The sequence below is a fragment of the Panthera leo genome, chromosome D1 (assembly GCF_018350215.1).
Source record: "Panthera leo isolate Ple1 chromosome D1, P.leo_Ple1_pat1.1, whole genome shotgun sequence".
Classification (NCBI taxonomy): Eukaryota; Metazoa; Chordata; class Mammalia; order Carnivora; family Felidae; genus Panthera; species Panthera leo.
The window spans coordinates 36039441-36062672 of record NC_056688.1 but is presented as its reverse complement, the minus strand read 5'-3'; positions in this window follow the sequence as shown (position 1 = coordinate 36062672).

Below are 23232 nucleotides of genomic sequence, written 5' to 3'. Positions count from 1 at the left end.
GTGTCATAAAATTATCCAAGTGTCATATTAATTGTTACCTGCATTTTTATCCTAGAAAATATAAGAACTTTAGGAGCACTATAACTTCAAATATCTCTTTTTTCACATATAGTCACCATTTCAATTCAACATTGTATTGAGGTACCTAGAAAATTCAATAAGAAGCAAAAGAAATAAAGTACTTTATATGAAGTAAAAATGCTTCTGTTTATAGACACATGATCATTTATATATATATTCACATTAAATTTACAAAAAACCACTGAAACTGATAAGTGAGTTTAACATGGTTGCAGAATATAAGGTCAACATACAAAAATGAATGATATTTCTATTTACCAAAAAAATAAAATTAGTAAGCTAAATAAATAGCACCACCTCTGATAGAAAAAACAAAATATTTAGAGAGACTTTTTAAAATGATAAACAAAGCTTAAAACTATAAAACCTAGCTGAGAAAAATTAAAAATTTAAATGTTATATACTCTGCTAATAAATAGACTAGTTATCATTATGATGATAATATTCTTCAAGTTAATTTATATATTTAAGAAAATTTCAATCAAACTCCTGATAGGTTTTGGTACAAAAGGTCAAGTTGATTCTAAAATTATACACAAATGCAAAAGACCAGAACAGCCAAATAAGTTTAAGAAAGAAAAACTAAGTTGGATTTTATTGTATCTACTTCTAACACTTAAGTATAAAACTACAGTGATCATTTCAGTTAGTCATTGTCATAAATATAGGTATATGCATTTATGAAAAGCAATGTAAACAAAGAAAACACAGTAACCGATTTTTTAAAAATGTATCAATTTAATGTATGAGAAAATATTTTTCAACAAAAGGACTGGAACGATTGTGTATTTCTGTGCAAAAAATAATAATTTGACACCTATATTACATAATATAAAAATTAATTTATAATCTATTATAGTCAATATAAAATGTGACACTACAAAACAAAGATTTTATTTATTCTTTAAGTTTTTTTTTAAATTTATTTTAGAGAGACAGAGAGACAGAGAGCACAAGTGGAGGAAAGGGGCAGAGGAGAGAGATATAATCCTAAACAGGCCCCACACTCAGGACAGACCCTGATGCGGGGCTCTATCCCACAACTCTGGGATCATGACCTGAGACAAAATCAATAGTTGGATGTTCAACTGACTGAGCCATCCTGGAGCCCAAAACATATTTTTTTAAAAAGAGAGAAAATGTTAGTTAGTGTAGATTAATCCATTTATGAAATAGAAGAGAAAGAGAATAAAAATTTGAGTAACTTGTCTTCATCAAAATTAAAAACATTTATCATTTAAAATACACTATTAGGAAAGTTAAAAAGCAAAATCACAGACTGGGAAACAATGTATGGAAAGCATTCATCTGTTGAAGATCTTACCTCTAGAATATGTAAAGGATTCTTAAATTGGTTAATTAGCATATATAACTTTGCTCAACACCATTAGTAATAAGGAAAATATAAATTAAAATCTTAACTATTATTAAAGAAACACTAGAGTGGCTAAAATTTAAAATACTGCAAGTACCATCAATTTGTTTATTTTTTCAATCTAGTAAATATGTAAAGCAGATTCAGAAGTTTAAACCTATATCCCATGAGAAACAAATTTATCAGTTACAGTAAGGTATTTACATACAGAAAATAGTTCCTTTTATCTTTAACCTTAGACCTGTAGTTTGCAGTCAAAACACAATTTTCCAAAATTACTTAGATCATTTCTTTTTTTTCCCCACCCTCTCAAGTGACGTTGTATTATACACTTATAATATAGTTCCATTCATTTGTCACCATCCATATCTCATATCAGGATCCCCTGATGTCCTGGTTTGTTGTTGTTATTTTTTGCTTTATTTTAGTTTGGTATGCATTAAAGCTTACTCTTTGTTATTAAGTTTTATGGTTTTTGAAAAATTCATAATTATGTATCCTTACCCCTAGTACAAAAAACAGCAGTTCCTTCACTCTAAAAGATTTCCTGAAGGTTCATTTCTAACCAACCAGTTCCTTACCTTTATATCTTGTCAACCACTCATCTTTTGTTTTCATCCCTGCCCTATTACATCTGGATGGATAGATAGATAGATGATAGATACATAGATACATAGATTAGGTAGATAGATAGATAGATAGATGATAGATAGATAGATAGATAGATAGATAGATAGATAGATATTGGGGATTTTAAGCAAGAAGAATTTACTTCTTACAGTTCTAGAGGCTGGGAAGTCCAGAAGTCCAGGATACAGTCAGTGTCCAGTGACAGCCTGGTTTGTAGATGGCTTATCTGGTGGCTGTGTCCTCACCTGGTGGAAGGGGCAAAGAAGCTCTCTGGAGGCTGCTTTAGTAATTAATCCCATTGGTGAGGCCTCTGCCCTGATGACCTAGTCAACTTCCCCAAGCCCCACCTCCAAGTACCATCACTTTGCGGATTAAGTTCAACTTGGAGGATTAGGTTCAACATATGAATTGTGAGAGGAGACAAAATTCATTCTATGGCACTGGCTCAGCAAAGTGATGGGAAAAGAATAAGTGCTTCAATTAATCATGAAAAAACTGTGTGTCTCTATGAAAGGGGAGTGAAACTGAATCCAAATTCAAACTGTGCACAAACATCAGTTGTAGCTGGATTTTACAGCTAAATGTAAAATGAACAATATAATATTTTACAAATAATATAAGATATTATATTCACCACCCAGTTGTAACTAGAGTTTCCTTCAATAGCACCCAAAACAGTAATCATAAATAAAATATAGCTTAATAAAGTGGATGGCATCCAAATTAAGAATTTCATTTCATCAGGGGCATCTGGGTGGCTCAGTCAGTTAAGCATCAGATTCTTGATTTGACTCAGATCATGATCTTGCAGTCATGAGATGGAGCCCCGTATCAGGCTCCATGCTGGGCATAAAGCCTGCTTGCGATTCTCTCTGTCTCTGTCTCTCTGTCTCTCTCTCAAAATAAATAAATAAACCCTTTTAAGAAATGATTTCATTTCATCCAAAGACACCATTAACACAATGGGCACATCAACAATAAAAAGGGAGAAAATATTTGCTGTACATATAACTACTGTGAGATGCATATTCTGAAAACATATTGAATTCCCATAGAACAACAAAAAGAGACAACTCAATAGAAAAACATAATAAAAATTGAAAGGAACTTCATTAACAAAGAAATTTAAAAGCGTAAGAAACATTTAAGATTGTTCATAATCAATAATAATTGTGAAAATACAGACTAAAGTCAAACTGACATAATTTGACTGCAAAAAAGCCCCTCTCATAATTATCTAAATTTAAAAGTTTGAAAATCCAATTTCTGGTTGGTATGTGTAGAAATGGGAAATCATGGATATATATTACTGTCAGAAAGGAATTTGGGTTCAATCATTTAAAAAAATTAAAATTTTTAAGGTTTTAAAAAAATTGTTTTAATGTTTATTTTTCAGAGAGAGAGAGACAAAGTGCGAGTGGGGGAGGGTTTGAGAGAGAGGGAGACACAGAATCTGAAGCAGGCTCCAGGCTCTGATCTGTCAGCACAGAATCCGACGTAGGGCTAAAACTCATGAACTGCGAGAAGGCAGACGCTCAACCGACTGAGCCACCTAAGCACCCCAAAGCTTAATTTTTAGAACAGTTTTAGGTTCACAGCAAACTTGAGAGGAAGTTATGGATTTTTCCATACTCCCCATAAACCACACATGCATACATAGTCTCTTTCATTATCAATAACCCCCAAAAAGAGTGATACATTTGTTCAAAAGATAAACCTACATGGATACATCTAATCACCCCAAGTTCATAGTTTTACCTTAGGGTTCACTCATATGGACCCTTATAAGGGTCTGACAAATTTAAAGTGTATCTAATCATTACAGTATCATACCGAGTATTTTTTACTACCCTAGAAACATTATTTACTCTGCCTAATCATGCCTCCCCACACTCCCAACCCCTGGCAACCACTGATTTTTTTTTTTTTAATACCGTCTCCATAGTTTTGCCTTTCCTAGAATGTTATATATAGTTGGATTCATACAGCAACTAACCAGTTCAGAATAGTTTCTTTCACTTAGTAATATGCATTTAAGTTTCTTCCATATTCTTTTTATGGTTTGATAGTTCATTTTATTTTAGTGCTGATTGTCTGGATGTTCCACAGTTTATTTACCCATTTTCTTAATGAAGGACAATTTTGTAGTTTCCAGGTTTTGACAATTGTAAGTAAAATGCTATAAACATCTATGTGAAGTTTTTTTTGTGTGTGTGAACATAAGTTTTCAGTTCCTTGAGGTAAATACCAAGGAGCATGTTTAATGGATCATATGTTAAGAGCATGTTTAAGCAAATGATGAGTTTTATGAGAAACTACCAAACTGTTCCAAAATGGCTGTACTATTTTGCATTCCTACTAGCAGTTAATTAGAGTTCCTGTTGCTCCACATCCTCAACAAAAACTGATATTGTTAGAGTTCCAGGATGCAGTAGTGTCTTATTGATTTAATTTACATTTTCCTGATGACATATGATGTGTAGTGTCTTTTCATTTGCTTATTTATCATCTACAATCTTCTTTGGTGAGGTCTCAGTTAAGGTCTTTGGCCTATTTTTAAATTTTTTTTTAATGTTTTATTGTTGTGTTTTAAGAGGTCTCTGTGTATTTTGGATAACTGTCTTTAATCAGATATGTGTTTTGCAAATATTTTCTCCCAAACTTAGTGTGATAAACAAAAACCAGGATAATTGTTAACTCTAAGCAAATTTAGAGGCACTTGTAATTAGGAAGAGGGACTTAGAAAAGTTGCTGAGTTCTAGAAATATTCACTCTAGAATAACTTAAATTATACACCTAATTTTATGCAATTCTTTGTATGTTTCATATATTCTAAAATTTTAACATAAGCTGGGTGATTGACTCTAAAAAACAAATAAAAATTATGTTTGAAGTCTATTTTGTCATTATCCTCATCGTTGTTTTGAACCTTCCTCAAATATACTGCTTTGTATATACCTGCTTATTTACACTCTATAAGTAATTTCAGAGTTAAGTATTGTTATTTCTATCCTAATGGGAAGAATCTAGGCCCAGAGATTTGGTGACTACTGTATATTCACTAAGCAAGTTTATTGTGAAATTGGTATTCTAACGCAGCATTTCTTTCTTTAAAGACTTGTATAATTTATCCAATTCTTTTTATTATACTCAGACATATTTACCATATATCATTTTATTTGGACATTGAAAGGAATTTAAATACTTAAAATTAAATCATTTAATTCTGGGAAATAAGGCATAAAAGTAGAACCATGCCCTATGAGAATAAAGCAGAATGACAGTCATTAAGTCAAAAAACATACAACAGAATGTTATAATGATAGTATAAAGAAAGTGTGAAAAGTGTCACTGGATTCAAAATAGACACAAATAAGCTAACACTGTACAAAACCATAAGAACAAAGGGTAAAGAAAAATATAAATTATGACAACAAAGAAAAACTGTTTTGAGTATTTCACACAAACTTTTATTTTTTCCTTTTAATGTTGTTAACAGTTCAGGCTCCCAATTTTACTTACTTGAACACATCAAATCCAGTGAGGAAATATTGCTTAGACTGAAAACTCATAGCTCACATATCAGTGCCAGTCTTATATAACAAGTGCTGAAATACACATCAGAACCTCAAAGCTATTTAGATACATATGCCAAGACTAAGGAATTTTCAAGTACTACTCAGGAATTTTGAGGCTAGAACTGATTCCTGCCTTTTCTGTCAGGAACTTGCAGGCACAACTCACAATCTGGAATCTTTGTTAACAACAGCTACCCTCTTCACACCCCATTATTGTTATGCTTCTTTTTCTATTTCTTATCCCCCCCCTAACCCCCCGCCCAAATAACCGCTCTCATCTTATTCTTTCCAATACGTGCTACTGGTGACACATTTCTTCGTTTTTTTTTTAACTGGAATTATATATATGTATTTCCCTTTTCTGTTTCTTATTTCCCTTTCTTCAACTCCTGGTAACCACCATTCTACTTTCTGTTTTTATGAATTTGACTATGCTAGACACCTCAAACAAGTGGGATAAATAGTATCTGTATTTTTGTGACTGGCTTATTTTACTTAGAAAAATTTCTTCAAGATTCATCCATACTGTAGCATATGTCAGTATTTCTTTCCTTTTTAAGACTGAATAATATCCCATTGTATATAAAGACCACATTTTGCTTATTTATTCATCTGTTGATGGATTCTTGGGATCTTCACCTTTGGGCTACTATAAACAAAGCTGCTATATGTATGAGGGTCCAGATATCTCTTTGCGACCCTATTTTCAATTCTTTTAGATATACCCACAAGAGGAGCTGCTAGATCATATGTAATTATATTTTTATTTATTTTTTTTTTTTGGGAAATCACCATACTGTTTTCCATTGTGGCTACACAAGTTTACATTTCCATCCACAGTGCCCAATGATCACATATTTGATAGTAAACACATGATGATAAATTTTTGCCTGTGTGCCTTTAAAAATACTGCCTTGTTAGTTACTTGAGTCAATCATCATTCTTGTTGCTAGTACCTTATTGAAATTAACATTTTCCCAAATCTTTACGACTGGGATTCAGAGAACTATTTTTTCCCTCTCCTTGTACTTAGTTTTTAGAATTTTGGTACCTGATGGCACCTGGGTGCCTCAGTTGGTTAAGTGTCCAACTCTTGATTTCAGCTCAGGTCATTGTCTCAAGGTTGGTAGGATCAAGCCCTGTGTAGAGGTCCACACTGATAGCAGATAGCAGGGAGCATGGTTGGTATTTTCTCTCTCCCACTCTCTCTGCCCCAACCTGCACTCTCTCTCTCTCTTTCTCAAAATAAATAAATAAACTTAAAAAAAAAGAATTTTGGTACCTGGATCACAGTATTCCTCTCCTCCACAATTCCTGCTATTATTATTATTTTATTTAGATCCAAGTTAGTTAACACATAGTGTAATAATGATGTCAGGAATAGAATTTACTGATTCCTCATTTACATAAAACACCCAATGTTCATCCCAACAAGTGTTCTGCTTAATGTCCCTTGCCCATTTATCCCATCCACCCCCTCCACCCAAAACCCCTCCAGCAACCATCAGTTTGTTCTCGGTATTTACAAGTCTCCTATGGTTTGTCTCCCTCCCTGTTTTCATATTATTTTTGCTTCCCTTCCTTTTTTTCATTGGTTTTGTATTTTACATTCCACAAAGGAGTAAAGTCAAATGATACTTGTATTTCTCTGACTGATTTATTTCCCTTAGCATAATACAATCTAGTTCCATCCACATTTTTGCAAAAAAAAAAACCAAAATTTCATTCTTTTTAATTGCCAAGTAATATTCTATTGTATACATGTATTACATTTTTATCCATTCATCAGTTGATAGACATTTGGGCTCTTTCCATACTTTGATTATTGTCAATAGTGCTGCTACAAACATTAGGGCATGTGCCTATTCAAAGCAGCATACCTATATTCTTTGGATAAATACCTAGTAGTGCAATTGCTGGGTTTGTGGGGTAGTTGTATTTTTAATTTTTTTTGAAGAACTTCCACACTGTTTTCCAGAGTGGCTGCACCAGTTTGCATTCCCACCAGCAGTGTAAAAGGATTCCTCTTTCTCTGGATCCTCACCAAGATCTGTTGTTTCCTGAGTTGTCAATTTTAGCCATTCTGACAGGTGTGAGGTGATATCTCATTGTGGTTTTGATTTGTATTTCCCTGATGATGAGTGATGTTGAGCATTTTTTCATGGGTCTGTTAGCCATCTGTATGTCTTCTTTGGAATAGTGTCTGTTCATGGCTTTTGCCCATTTCTTCACTGGATTATTTGTTTTTTGGGGTATTGAGTTTGATAAGTTCTTTACAGATTTTGGATATTAACCCTTTATGTGATATGGCATTTGCAAATATCTTTTCCCATTCTGTCAGTTGCCTTTTAGTTTTGCTGATTGTTTCCCTCATTTTGCAGAAGTTTTTATCTTGATGAGGTCCCAAAAGTTCATTTTTACTTTCGTTTCCCTTGCCTCCGGAGACATGTCAAGTAATAAGTTGCTGTGTCCGAGGTCAAAGAGGTTGTTGCCTGTTTTCTCCTCTAGGATTTAATGGCTTTCTATCTTGTGTTTAGGTGTTTCATCCATTTTGAGTTTATTTTTGTGTATGGTATAAGAAAGAGGTGAAGGTTCATTCTTCTGCATGTCACTGTCCAGGTTTCCCAACACCATTTGCTGAAGAGACTGTCTTTTTTCCATTGAATATTCTTTCCTGCTTTGTCAAAGATTAGTTGGCTATAAGTTTATTCTCTATTCTGTTCCATTGATCTGTTCCATTGGTCTGTTCTTGTGCCAGTACCATACTGTCTTAATGATTACAGCTTTGTAATACAACTTGAAGTATGGAATTGTGATGCCTTCAGGTTTGGTTTTCTTTTTCAGGATTGCTTTGGCTATTCAGGGTTTTTTTCTGGTTCCATGCAAACTTTAAGGTTGTTTGTTCAAGCTCTGTGAAGAATACTGGTGTTATTTTGATAGGGATTGCATTGAGTATGTAGATTTCTTTGGGTAGTATGAACATTTTAACAATATTTGTTCTTCCAATCCATGAGCATGGAATGTTTTTCCATTTTTTTAATTTCTTCTTCAATTTCTTTCATAAGCTTTCTATAGTTTTCAGTGTATAGATTTTTCATTTCTTTGGTTAGGTTTATTCTTAGGTATTTTATGGGTTTTGGTGCAATTTTAAATGGTATTGATGACTTGATTTCTTTTTCTGCTGCTTCATGATTGGTGTATAGAAATGCAACTGACTTGTGTACATTTATTTTATATCCTGTGAATTTGCTGAATCCATGGAACAGTTCTAGCAGTTTTTAGGTGGAGTCTTTTGGGTTTTCACATAGAGTATCATGTCATCTGTGAAGAGTGAAAGTTTGACTTCTGCCTTGTCGATTTGGATACCTTTTATTTCTTTGTGTTTTCTGATTACTGAGGGTAGGATTTCCAACACTATGCTGAATAACAGTGGTGAGAGTGGAAATCCTTGTCACGTTCATGATCTAATCAAGAAAGCTCTCAGTTTTTCCCCATTGAGAATTATATTAGCAATGGGTCTTTTATATATGGTTTTTGTGATTGTGAGGTATGATTCTTCTATTCCTACGTTCTTGAGGGTTTTTATCAAGAAGGATGCTGTATTTTGTCAAATGTTTTCTCTTCATCTATTGAGAGGATCATGTGGTTCTTATCCTTTCTTTTATTAATGTGATGGATCACACTGATTGATTCGCAGATGTTGAACCAGTCCTGCATCCCAAGAATAAATCCCATTTGATCATGGTGAGCAATTATTTTAATATATTGTTGGATCCTGTTGGCTAGTATCTTGTTGAGAATTTTTGCATCCATGTTCATAGGGAAATTTTGTAGTTCTCCTTTTCAGTGGGGTATTTGTCTGGTTTTGGAATCAAGGTAATTCTGGCCTTGTAGAATGAGTTTAGAAGTTTTCCTTTTTCTATTTTTCTGGAACAGCTTCAAAAGAATAGGTGTTAACTCTTCTTTAAATATTTGGTAGAATTTTCCTGGAAAGCCATCCAGCCCTGGACTCTTGTTTGTTGCAAAAATTTTGATAACTGATTCAATTTCTCTACTGGTCAGTTCATATTTTCTATTTTTTCCTGTTTCAGTTTTGGTAATTGATATGTTTCTAGGAATTTGTCCATTTCTTTTGGGCTGCCCAATTTATTGGCATATGATTACTCATAATTATTCTATTATTGTTTGTATTTCTGCATTGTTGGATGTGATCTCTCTTCTTTCAATCACGACTTTATTTATTTAGATCCTTTCGTTTTTATTTTTGATCAATCTGGCTACAGGTTTATCAATTTTGTTAATTCTTTCAAAGATCCAGCTTATGGTTTCATTGATAATGTTCTACTGTGTTTTTTGTTTGTTTGTTTTTCATTTCGATATCATTGATCTGTTCTAATCTTTATTTCCTGTCTTTTGCTGTTTTTAGGCTTTCTTTGCTGTTGTTTTTCCAGCTCTTTAAGGTGTAAGGTTAGTTTTTTTAGTCCATTGACATTATTTCTTCCTTCTTTAAAATGCCTGGATTGCTATATACGTCCCTCTTATGACTGCCTTTGCTGCATCCCAGAGGTTTTGGGCTGTCATGTTTTCATTTTCTTTACCTTCCTTGTACTTTTAATTTCCTCTTTAATTTCCTGGTTAACACATTCATTCTGTAGTAGTGTGTTCTTTAGTCTGCAAGTATTCATGGTCTTTCCAAATTGTTTCTTGTGGTTGATTTTGGGTGTTATAGTGTTGTGGTCTGAAAATATGCAAGGTATGATCTCGATCTTTTTGTACTTTTTGAGGGCTGATTTATGTCCCAATATTTGATCTATTCTGGAAAATGTTCCATGTGCACTCCAGAAGATATTCTGCTGCTTTAGAATGAAATGGTCTGAATATATCTATTAAGTCCATATAGTCCAGTGTGTCATTCAAAGCCATTGTTTCCTTGTTAATTTTCTGCTTAGATGATCTTTCCATTGTTGTAAAGGAAGTGTTGAAGTCCCCTACTGATATGGTGTTATTATCAATGAGTTTTTGTTTTTTATTAACTGATTTTTTGTTTGGGTGTTTTATATTGGGGGCATAAATATTTATAATTGTTACATCTTCTTGGTGTGTAGACCCCTTAATTATGATATATTGTCCTTCTTCTTCTTTTGTTACAGTCTTTATTTTAAAATCTAGTTTGTCTGATATATGAATGGCTACACCACCTTTCTTTTGCAACCATTAGCACAATAAATGATTCTCTGTCCCCTTACTTTCAATCTGTAAGACTTTAGGTCTAAAATGGATCTCTTATAAGCAGCACATAGACGGGTTTTTGTTTTCTTATCCATCCTGATACCCTATGTCTTTTGACTGGAGGGTTTAGTCCATTGACATTTAGAGTGAGTACTGAAAGATATGAATTTAATGCCATTTTGTTGCCTGTAGAGTTGGAGTGTCTGGTGATGTTCTCTGGTTCTTTCTAGTCTTTGTTTTTTTTGGTCTTTATTGTTTTGTTTCATCTTTTCTCCACTCAAAGGGTCCCCATTAAAATTTCTTGCAGGGCTAGTTTAGTGGTCATGACTCCTTTATTTTTTGTCTGGGAAACTTTTTATCTCTCCTTCTATTTTGAATGACAGCCTTGCTGGATAAAGAATTCTTGCTGCATACTTTTCTGATTCAGCATGCTGAATATATTCTGCCACTCGTTTGTGGCCTGCCAAGTTTCTGTGGATAGGTCTGCTGTGAACCATATCTGTCTTCCCTTACAGGTTGAGGACTTTTTTCCCTTCCTGCTTTCATAATTCTTTACTTGTCTGTGTATTTTTTTTTTTAGAGAGGGAGAGACAGAGCATGAATGGGGGAGGGGCAGAGAGAGAGGGAGACACAGAATCTGAAGCAGGTTTTAGGCTCCAAACTGTCAGCACAGAGTCTGATGAAGGGCTTGAAATCACAAACCATGAAATCATGACCTGAGCCTAAGTGGGACACTCAACCCACTGAGTCACCCAGGTGCCCCCCCCCCCCTGCGTATTTTGTGAATTTGACCATGATATCCTTGGCGATGGTTGGTTTTTGTTTAATCTAATGGGAGTTCCCTGTGCTTTTTGGATTTTGATGTTTTTGTCCTTCTCCAGATTAGTGAAGTTTTCCTCTATAATTCACTCACATAAAGCTTTTGCCCCTTTTTCTCTCTCTTCATCTTCTGGGACTCCTATGATTCTGTCATTAATCTTTTTAATAAATTACTGAGCTTTCTAAATCTTGTATGTTTTCCTTTGCTTTAGTTTCCCTCTTTTTTCTGCTTCATTATTCTCCATAATTTTGTCTTCTGTATCACCGATTTGCTTCTCTGCTTCATCCATCCTTGCCACCGTGGCATTCATTCAATATTTCATCTCGGTTATAGCATTTTTAATTTCATCCTGTCTGGATTTTATTGCTTTTATCTTCACAGAAAGGGATTCTGTGCTTTTTCAACCCCAGCCAATATTCTTATTGTCATGGTTCTAAGTTATAATTCAGACATCTTGCTTATATCTGTGTTGATTAAATCCCTGGTTGTCATTTCTTCCTGTTCTTTCTTTTGAATTCCTTCATTTTTTTCATTTTGGAGGAAGAAAAAAATTAATAAAATCAAAAAAATAAAATTAAAAATTAAAAGCACAAAAAATCAAATAAATAAAGCTATATCTTAGCTGTTTTCAACGTAGCTTATCTAAGGTTTGGGTTGCTTTTTGCAAGAAGAAAAAAGGGAAAGAAAAGAAAAGAAAAAATTACTAAATAATTTAAGAATTTAAAAAGTGTATATAATAAAATGGAATAAAATAAAATAAAGTGAAAGAAAAAATTTACAGAAAAATTAAAACCATAGTAAAAAATTTTAATTAGTAAAAAGTTTTAAAAATTAAAGGAAAAATAAAAATAAGTTTTTCTCTTTCTGTATCTAAGAAAAAGACAAGTAAGAAGGGGAAAAAAGAAAAAAAACACAGACAGAAGCAAAAAAAATAAACAAAAAACAAAAAAGGGAGTAGATGAACCAACAAACAGAATGAAAACCAAATTCAGCTACATCCAGTTTCCCTCAGAAGTCAACTATGAAGCATTGGACTTCTAGGGGATGTGCTTAGAGGGCACCATTGGGTGGGGCTTGATGCATATGCATGTGCACCTCTATGTGTGTGTGCAGGAGAGATGGAAATGGCTTCACCCAGCTTCCTAGTCTCTGGCACAGGACCTTTTTGCTCTCACCAACCTGCAGTCAAGCACTCCTCCTTTGTCTCAGGCTTCCATCTACACCCCGCATCTACCCTGTCCATGTCAAAGTCATCAGCCTTCCAGGCATCACCTCCTCCAGAGTTTTATCTCAGATGGGGCTGTGTTTCAAAACCCCTCACTTCAGAGAATCCTGACTTGGACCCACACAAATTCTTCAGGGAAGGGTCTTGCTGAGCAGTGGCCAGGTGCCTGCTTGCCACAGAAAACATTTCTTTGATTACACAGCAGCAGAAGTTCACAGATTATGGCAAATCACAACATATCTGGTGCCAGGTTTCACCCCATTCTGGCATCTTTGTCCCAATGCCAGCACATGTGTCTGCTCTACAGAGTCCACTGGGAACTTTGCCTCTTGGGGGGCCATATGGCCTCTACCAAATTGTTCTCCAAGCAGGGGAACCACTTCTTCCTGTGTGGCACATGGACCATTCAGACCCTGCTGCCTGTGCCTGGGGAGTTCGCCTTTTTCCTTACCAGAATGCCGCCAGGTACTGAGCTTCAGAATATGTTCACCACTCTGTTCATCACTGTTTATAGAATCCTAATAGTATGGAAACCCTCTCCTCTCTCCTCATCAGTGGTTTTGGGAACAGATTTCTTGTTCAGTCCTTTGTGAGTGTTTTTACTCTTTATCTTTCTCTCCAGCTACTTTTGGGGAATGCTTTTCTTGCACTATGCTGGTGTGTTGCACTCTCCCCACCCTTTTTCTCTGTTCCCTCTCCACAAAAACAGCTCCCTACCCTCCTTGGCTTTTCTCTCCTCCAGCTCACCTCTCCACACCATATACCTGCAGAGATCTGTGGCTCAAGTTATGCAGATTGTTGTGTTAATCCTGAGATCAATTTCCTAGATGTGCAAAACAGTTTGATGCTGATCTAGCTGCATTTCAGGGACAAGACAAGCTGAGAATTTCCATACTTCTCTGCCATCTTGCCTGAATCTCCCTGCCATTATTTAAGGCAACTTCACCTCTATATGGATGATGCAATATTTTTATTACATTTTGGTCCCAACAATCTTGACCTTAATCTAGAGTGTGAGGGTGTGTGTTTATGTATGTATGTGTGTGTGTGTGTGTGTGTGAGAGAGAGAGAGAGAGAGAGAGAGAGAGAGGCAGACAGACAGATAGACAGAGAGAAAGTGTACAGGAAAAGATCTGAAATCCAAATGACACAATAATTTAGTTAATAAGATTAGTACATTCAAGTGAAATATCTTTCTTTGATCAGTGCTGATCCCAGGTGTGCAACTTGAAATATAAATTTTATAGATGGACTGGAATAAAAAGAATACAAACACAAATACCTGAAGGCTATTCTAGTTTCTTATGTTGAAAAACATGTAATGCAAATAACTCTCAGCCTGAGAAATATTCTGGGAAAACATGAAATCTCATGAGAAGGCAAAATTGTGTTTACAAATTTTCCTGCTAATAAAAGTTGAGAATATTTAATGCTGAAAGTAAAGATAATCTCACCTGATTCTTTACTGACATATACAAAGGAAAAACCCATATAAACCAACTTAGATAAAAGTTATTTGCTCTTCCAGTGAACATCACTATATAAGACAAAATTCATGGATCTCTTATAATTAAACTTCTAGAAGAATATTTTTAATTAAAATTTATATCCTTAGAAGAAGACAGTTTGCCATGGAAATTAGGTGTTTGGTAATATGTATTTTTAAGCCAATTAATGCAATTTTAGCCCACATTTTTTTATTCTGTTAGTCTCTTGAATTCCAAGATTTAGTTATCAGTCCTGTGCTTGTATTTTGACATAAAATTTTTTTTTCTTAACTCTTTTTTAAAGATAGAAGGAAAAGAAATTTTCTGTTACATTTATTTCAAACAGTTATTTTAAAAATCTGTTTTTGCTTCAGTGCAAATAGTGCATCCTGAAGAAGAGTATCCAAACCCAGCAAAATGTTATCTCTGAATCAGTGCTTTACCTGAAGACTACATGCCTCTGTGAAAAGCACATGGTAGAATTATGTAAATTGTGCATTCCATAGCCCATTGTAGTACTTACTTTGACATTATTTTGTGGGATTTATTTTTGATTGGATAAGATTATAGTACTTGGATGTGAAACTGGTGGAAGCTATGCAGGAAGGCAAGGCCAACCTATACCTAGAAGGTAGAGATACAGCAATATTGGGACCCCAGTTAGTCACCAATCAAGATATGAAATAATAATACATAAGAAAGAAAGCAAGAACATCTTTTATCTTGGGACAATAGAGTCCTTCATAGGACCATCATGAAATAAAACCATTACATCTATTTGAGGGGAGAAAATGATAAATCAAAAAATATCCAAATGTGATTAACAGGACCTCATATAGATTGCTGATATGAGTATTCATTGGTACAATCTCTTTGGAAAAGAGTTTAGCATTATATTGGTGTCAACCATCACATATATTTTGGCATAAATACTCCAATCTTAACGTGTATTAATCCAAAAAATCTTTTAAACACATGTAGTTGAAAGCCTGTACACATATTTCACAGAAGCACTGTTTCATCTGGCAAAAACTTGAAAACCACTCAAATACATTGAAAGTATAATAGAGGTATAATCATGCATTGATATAGTCCACAGAAGTAATGAAACTACAGTGACAAACAACAATGAAAATAATACTAGTGATAATATGAGTGATTAGATAAGTCCCAGAAAAATTTAAGCTTCGTCTTAGGCTTTTATAAAGAAAAATAAATAAGAAATAAAAAAGAAAAGAAAAACAACAGGAAACATTTTTCTTAAGACTAAACATAGGATACCAGAGAAAGTAAAAGATAGAAAAAATATATCTTGAAAACAATAATCATAAATGACCTGGGATAATTATACTGAAAATATCCACACAAATAGATTTTAAAGTGAATAAATGTTGAAGAAATAAATAGACAAATATTATAATGATAAAGTGTCAGCCAATGAGACAGAGATAGCAATTATAAATATGTATGCACCTAACAACACAGACCCAAAATACATAACAAAAAAAGGAACATAAATAAAGAAAAATAGATACTTTGGAATTAGAATTTGGAAATTTCAATACCCTACTGTTAATACTGAACAGAATAAGTAGACAAAAGTTCAACAAGGAAATAAAAGACTTGCACAACACTGCAAATCAACTAGACCTAATGAACATCTATAGAATACTGAACAGCAAAATGCATATTCTTCTCAAGTACACAGGAAACGTTCTCGAAGATACACTCTATACTAGATCATAAAACAAGTATCATAAACTTTAATGGATTTAAATCTTATACAATAAAACCTTGGATTGCACGTAACTTGAACTGCAAGTGTTCTGCAAGATGAGCAGACATTTCTAATAAATTTAACTTGATAAACAAGTGATGTCTTGCAATACAAGTAGTATGTGGTGCCAAATGTCACATGTTCACAACTGAGTTAATAGTTCTTGAAATTCACTTTGGATTCACAAATACTTTGGATTACAAGCATGTTTCCTGAGCTAATTATGCTCTCAAAACAAGGTTTTACTATATGTCCTTTGACTACAATGAAATGAAATTATACATGAATAATAGAAGGAAACTGGAAAATTTACAAATGTAAAAATTTTAAAACATACACCATCATGAAAGTGAAAAGACAACCCATGCAATGGAAGAAACTATCTTAAAATCATAAGTCTGACAAGAAGCCTGTATGTAGAAGATGTAAATAATCCTTTCAACTCAATAATAAAAGACAAATGACCCCATTAAAATATGAAGAATAAACTAAGCATACATTTCTCCAAGGATGGTATACAAAAGGGCAATAAAAACATGAAAAGACACTTGACATCATTAGTTGTTAAGGAAATGTAAATCAAAACCACAGTGTAATACCACTTCAAACCCATTAGGATATGAAGAATCAAAATGTCAAATAAATGTTGATAAGAATGTAGAGATATTGAAACATGCATACATTGTAGTGGAAATATAAAATGGTGCAGCTGCTTTGGAAAACACCTTAACAGTTTCTCAACTATTAAACATAGGGTTAACATATGACCCATCAATTCTACTCCTAGCTAGATATATATACAACAATAATAAAAACGAACATATATGCAATAACTTCTACATTAATTTTATAGCGTCATGATTTGTAATGGACAAAGTAGAGTAAGCCTAAATGTGCATTGACAGATGAATGGATAAATGAAAAGTGGTGTATCCATACAAGGGAATATTATTGGCCATAAAATGGAAGTAATTACATATGCTACAACATGGATACATTTTGAAATCTAGTAAATGAAAGAAACCAGACATATAAGATTTCATTTTGTATGATTTCATTTTGTATGATTTCACTCATATAAAAGTCCAGACGAGGGAAGTGTATTCTAGCAAGTTTTGTCCTTGCTTAGGGTTGGGGAGTGGAATGAGGGAATGGGTGGTGAGAACTAAAAGGTACAGGGTTTATTTTTTAAGTAATAAAAAGTTCTGAAATTGATATGATAATTGCACAAATCTATAAATTTACTAAAAATCATTGAATTACGGGTTTTAATTGTGTAAAGTGTCTAGTATGTGAATTATATCTCAATAAAGTTGTTAAAAATAAAGTAATTATTTCCCTAATTTATACCGTTTAGCTGTTCTGAATCCAGAGCTTTCCTACAAAGGCCATTTACTCAACCTCTAATGCCAAACATCCCTCTTAGCAGAAATATGTATAACACAGGAAACGAAAGGAAGCCCTATGGCTATAAGATAGCTTGTCTAACAATAGGTAAAGGTGTCTATGCCAAACATGTATATAGATAGGAAACAATAGTTTCAATTCGAACAATCTTCAATTTTGTATTTTAATTAGAACTATCAGTATGAACTTTTTCTGTTTTCTCTTAATACTATGTATTCTTTACTCACTGAAAAGGTCTAAAATGAAAAGGTCAAGAAGTGTTACAGAACAAAGGGACATTACTAGTGAACACAACCTATAGAATTCTTTGATCCAGATACAAACAACAGTTTAATAATTAAAAAAAAAGACAGTTTTAAGACAACAGGGAAAATTGAATATGAATTAAGTGATATTCAGAAATATTTATTACTTTTTTAGGTGTTATGGAGAAATATAAATATAAAAATTGCATAAATAAAAATAAATATTAATAAAAACTAAAGAATATAAATTAAAAAAATAATAAATATAGAAAATATTTTATAATATAAATAAAATAATATTAAAAATAAAATATTTTAAAAATTTTATATTAAATATTTAAAATATTTACAAATATTTAAAACAAAATAATACATATAAATAAATTAAAATGTTAGTAAATAAATTAAATATAAACATAAATAAATATTGTATACATATACATATAAATATTATATAAAATGTGCATCTATCTGAATATATATGTGCATATGTATATAGATGCAATTATGTTTGTGCACACACACAAGTTTGGGCAGAGCTTAGGTAAAATATGATTGATAATATTAATATTTGATGCCAGGCAATGAGTTTAGCAATGTTCATTAAAATATCTCTTTGGGTATGTTTAAAATTTTCCCTAATAAAAAATTAAAAAAAATAAGTTTATTTATTTATTTTGAGAGAGAGAGTGAGCAAGTGGGAGAAGGGCAGAGAGAGAGAAAGAGAGACAATCCCACACTTACAGTGTGGAGCCCGACCTAGGACTCAAACACGTGAACCCTGAGATCATGGCCAAAATTTTGACACTTAACCAACTGAGCCACTGAGGTACCCCCATAATAAAAAGAAATTTAAATGAATGTGCTATTAGTTCTAATGTTGATTTGAAAGTTTTTATAAAATTTTTCTATGTTAAATAGCCTCAGACAAATTCAAATACCTATTGTGAAATTATGGGTCAGGAGTAGGGAATGTTTCTCATAAATCTCATCAAATTATTTTTGTTTCCCTTTGTATGTAATTATTTTAGAGAGTACAAAAAATTCATCTGTATGAACACTTTTTTTCAGTTTTACATAAAATAGTAGCTATCTTATTATTTATAGTCATCTTTCATTTGTTAATGTGAAAGAGGAATAAAAGTTGGTTAGGTCTGGGTAAAAGGTGAAGGTGTTTTGATATTAATTAACCCATCTTGCATATTTGTAATATTGTGCTTCTTTATACTTGCAATTTTGTAATGACTTTTGAAATGTCAAGACCCTAACACTATTCACCATACAATTATGACTCCACTTACTCCTATCCCAACTACTTTTACTTCTGCCCAGCACTCCTTCTGCATGAACCATGAATAAAATTTAATTCCAGATAATCCATACTATCTTATTTCTCAAACAGAAGGATGAAATTCATTTTTCCATCTTAGGTGTGAGTGGTAGTCAAAACTTTCCAAGTGGTAGAATACCATAGGAAATCTGTGAGTGTTCATATCCTGCACTGCCAACCTGAATAACAATTTTAATGATGTCAAATGTATTATGCTTCATTACCCATTCTCCAATACAGCTTTCAAATGATAAACCAAAGCTGTGCTCTGGAAGCAAAGAATGCTGATGAAGATTATCCAGGCCTTTTATGTTAAGTTAAAAGTAAAATAAAATACTATCACCTAAAGCTGCTTAATTTAAATCAATAGATCAATAGATGTTTTTGGTGTTTTTTTTTTTTATGTCTTTTTATGAAAAAGTTCTTCCTCAGGCATCATAGACTCTAAGCCTAAAGTTCTCTTTTGGCCACCAAAACAGTGGAAGCAGGATTAAAGCAAGAGATGGCTAATGTTCAGGAAAAGACAAGAGCCCTAAGTAAGGGTCCTTGCCCCATATTTATTCAGATCAAAAGGCTTGAAAACGTGATGGGCATGTACAAAGAGACAAAGAAACTACGAACATTAACTTGGGGACATGAGGAAAAGGGGGGTTGAAAAAATACACTGTTTGGGCTTGGGTCAATATAAAACAAAATTCAGGAGCCGGGCACATGGGTAGATGGTTGTTAACAGCAGACAGGAGGCACCATGCCTGTTTATCTTTGCTAGCCTAGGGGATGAGAGAGACAGGGGAATAACCTCAGGGTTAACAAAGCACCTTTTCTTTTGTCAACCATCTCTGCTCTGGGCTGCTTTGCCTGCAGCACCGGGGTCCATAGTCCAACTCACCAATTTACCTAACCTGGCCCTAGTCTCCTGTGAAAGCAGCTTTTCTGCTACAGTACTAAATTGGGGGACTTCCTCACTGAATATCTAATCTTGTTCATTTCATATACCTATGTATTAGGCACCTTTGCACTGTTTCTATAGCAGGACTTTGCCTCTCCCTCTCCATTTTGGAGGCTCCTCATCCCCTCTCTTTTTGGGGGGTGCCTTTGCACCTCCATATTGCTGGAACCTTTGCCCTCCCTATTCTTGGGGTGTCTTTGCACCTCCTATTCTTGGGATGTCAATCTGATTTACCCAGACTCAGGTGTGAGCATTTTATGGCTTTGTATTTCTTTAGGCCTTGTTAACCCATTGGTGTAAGCCCGGGGGATTCCTAAGCTTATCTCCCACACTCAGGAATTGCAAAGAATTGGAGTAAATCAGGTAATACTTTGCGGTAGTTAAGCGCATGTGCTTTTTTTTTTAAAGGATTAAAATTTTTTTTTAAGTTTATTTATTTATTTTGAAGGAGACAGAGACAGCATGAGTGGGGGAGGGCAGAGAGAAAGGGAGAGAGATAATTCCAAGCAGGCTTCCCACTGTCAGCAAGGAGACCAATGTAGGGTTCAAACTCATGAACTGTGAGAGCTTAAACCTGAGCTTAAACCAAGAGTCAGATATTTGAGCCACCCAGGCATGCTAGAGAATGTGCTTTTAAGCTGATTGAATCCTTACTTTTCACTTTACCAATCAAATGGCCTTAGGTAATTATTTAACTGTTTAAGTTTTGCTGTTAAGAACAGACTTTATGAAAATAGTTTTAATCACAGGTTTATAATATCCCTCCCTAGCTTTCTCCACACAACTATTCGCATTTACTAATGTTCAGGGCTTTTTTTGGTAGAAGAATTGTTAGAACATGTTTTTGATTGGAAGGGAAAAAGACCAGCTAGTCTACCAAAAAATACCAAAAGTGTGCAGTAATTAAAACATATAGATTTTATTCTTCACTCTGTTGACGTTCAAATAGGTTTCATATCAATAGGAAGCTCTTTCTAAGAGGTGATTCAAGGATCCAGCCTGCTTCTATCTTTTGGTTGCACCAGTGGTCCTCATAGTTGCCTTGGGTGCTAGTGTCTAATTGGAAGATAAGAAGAAAATGCCTCCGTAAAAAAGGAGATGTACAACACTTTTGTTCACCTACTATTTATGAAAACTTCTATGGACCCACTTAAAAGCAACTGGGATTGACTAATGCAGTCCTTAGCTAGACAGCTGTTTTTGAGCAACAACCCTATAACAACCCTACAATATGAAAGACCATCATTAATGTTTGATGTTCAGCCACCTGTCTCTGACACAAGAAAATTTAAAAAAAGACAATGATGTCTTCTATTTTATGCCAGTACTTGTGGATGAAAAACATATTTTAACTAGTATATATGTTCTACATAATTCAATTTATATAAAATTTGAGAACAAAGCTAATTCCTCATTATAGAGGTTAGTGTAATGGTTACTTTTGGGGAGGTAATATCTGAGCATGAGAGGAAACTTCTAAGGTGTTGGTAATATTCTTTTTATTAATATTTTTTTAAGTTTATTTATTTATTTTGGGAGAGAGGAAGAGGGAACAGCCCAGAGAGAGGGAGACAGAGAATCTAAACAGGGTCCATGCTGAGCAGGGAGACAGATGCAGGGCTTGATTCCACATCTATGAGATCATGACCTGTGCAATATTTCTAGAATCAGATGCTTAACTGACTAAGCCAACCAGGTAACCCTCTTTTTTTTTTTTTTTTTCCAGTCAGGGTATTGTTTAAATGTGTGTGATCTCCATGAAATAAATCTAGCTGTAGAGATAAGATTGTGTGCTTAATATATAAAATCATCAACCCATTTCGTTTTAAAATTAGGCACTGTTTGATAAGTTAAAAGAATGCTGTAAGCATTCTAATCCTGATTACAAAAACAAAATACGTACAGTATTAACACATACTGAGCCAAGGCTTGGTAGGTCACAGCTGCTCACCCAAAGGCATTTGCAATAGGATTTCTAGTTGAGTGGGAAAAGAATTCAAGTAATTTGGAAAAGAACATTCTAATCTGGAGCATTGTTAAAAGGATCATTAATTAGTCTGGGAAGCAATAAATTTTGAAACAAAACTGAAAGTTGGTAAAATGAGAGGGGTTGATTAACTCTTAGTAGGGGAAATGTTTTCAGTGTGCCTCTGTCCTTAGCCTCACTTTTTCAATATATTCAGTAAATGGTTTAAAGTTAAAACCTATAATTTAGTGATATGTTCATGTCATATGTCACAACACTATGTCTGCCTACTCATATATTTGAATAGAAGAATTGTGATTTTTATTATATCATTTTTAAATTCTTAAACAATTCTTGTGGTACAAATGCACTAGAAGAAACAACACTTATTGGACAAGATCACAATAAAATTTTGATTTATAGTCCATAAAGTCTTATTGAGAAAGACATTTTAAAAACATAAATTTGGACAGAGTACATACCTAAAATTGTTTGGCCATATCTTTCTTTTGAAAATAAAGTTTAAAGGTCCTGGTAAATGGCGTTGTAGGAGGACTCTGGGCTCACCTCGCATCCTGCTGATCACTTAGATTCCACCTACACCTGCCTAAATAACCCAGAAAACCTCCAGAAGGCTAGGAGAATGGAGTCTCTGGAGCCAAGTGCAGACGAGAGGCCCATAGAAGAAGGTAGGAAGGGCGGCAAGGCAGTGCCCGCTCCACAGACTGGTGGGAGGGAGCTGGGGCAGAGGGGTGGTCTGCCGGCCAAGCAGAGCCCCTGAGTCTGGCTTGCAAAAGCGGAGGGGCCAGACGGAGTGTGTTCCCGCAGCAAGCGGGACTTGACATCTGGAAGGTTATAAGCTAACAGCTCTGCTTGGAGAACGGGAGGGCTGGAGGACAACAGGAGGGAGAGTTGTTGAGCCCCAGACGACAGAGCTCAACGTGGCAGGGAACAAAGGCGCTCGCCAGCGCCATCTCCGTTGCCCATCCCCCAGCCAAAATCCCAAAGGGAACCAGTTCCTGCCAGGGAACTTGCTTCCACGGTGCAAACACCCAACGCTGTGCTTCTGCAGATCCATCCCTCCAGGGTCTGACTCCCCCCTGTGCTGCAGGACCCCTCCCGAAGCGGATCTC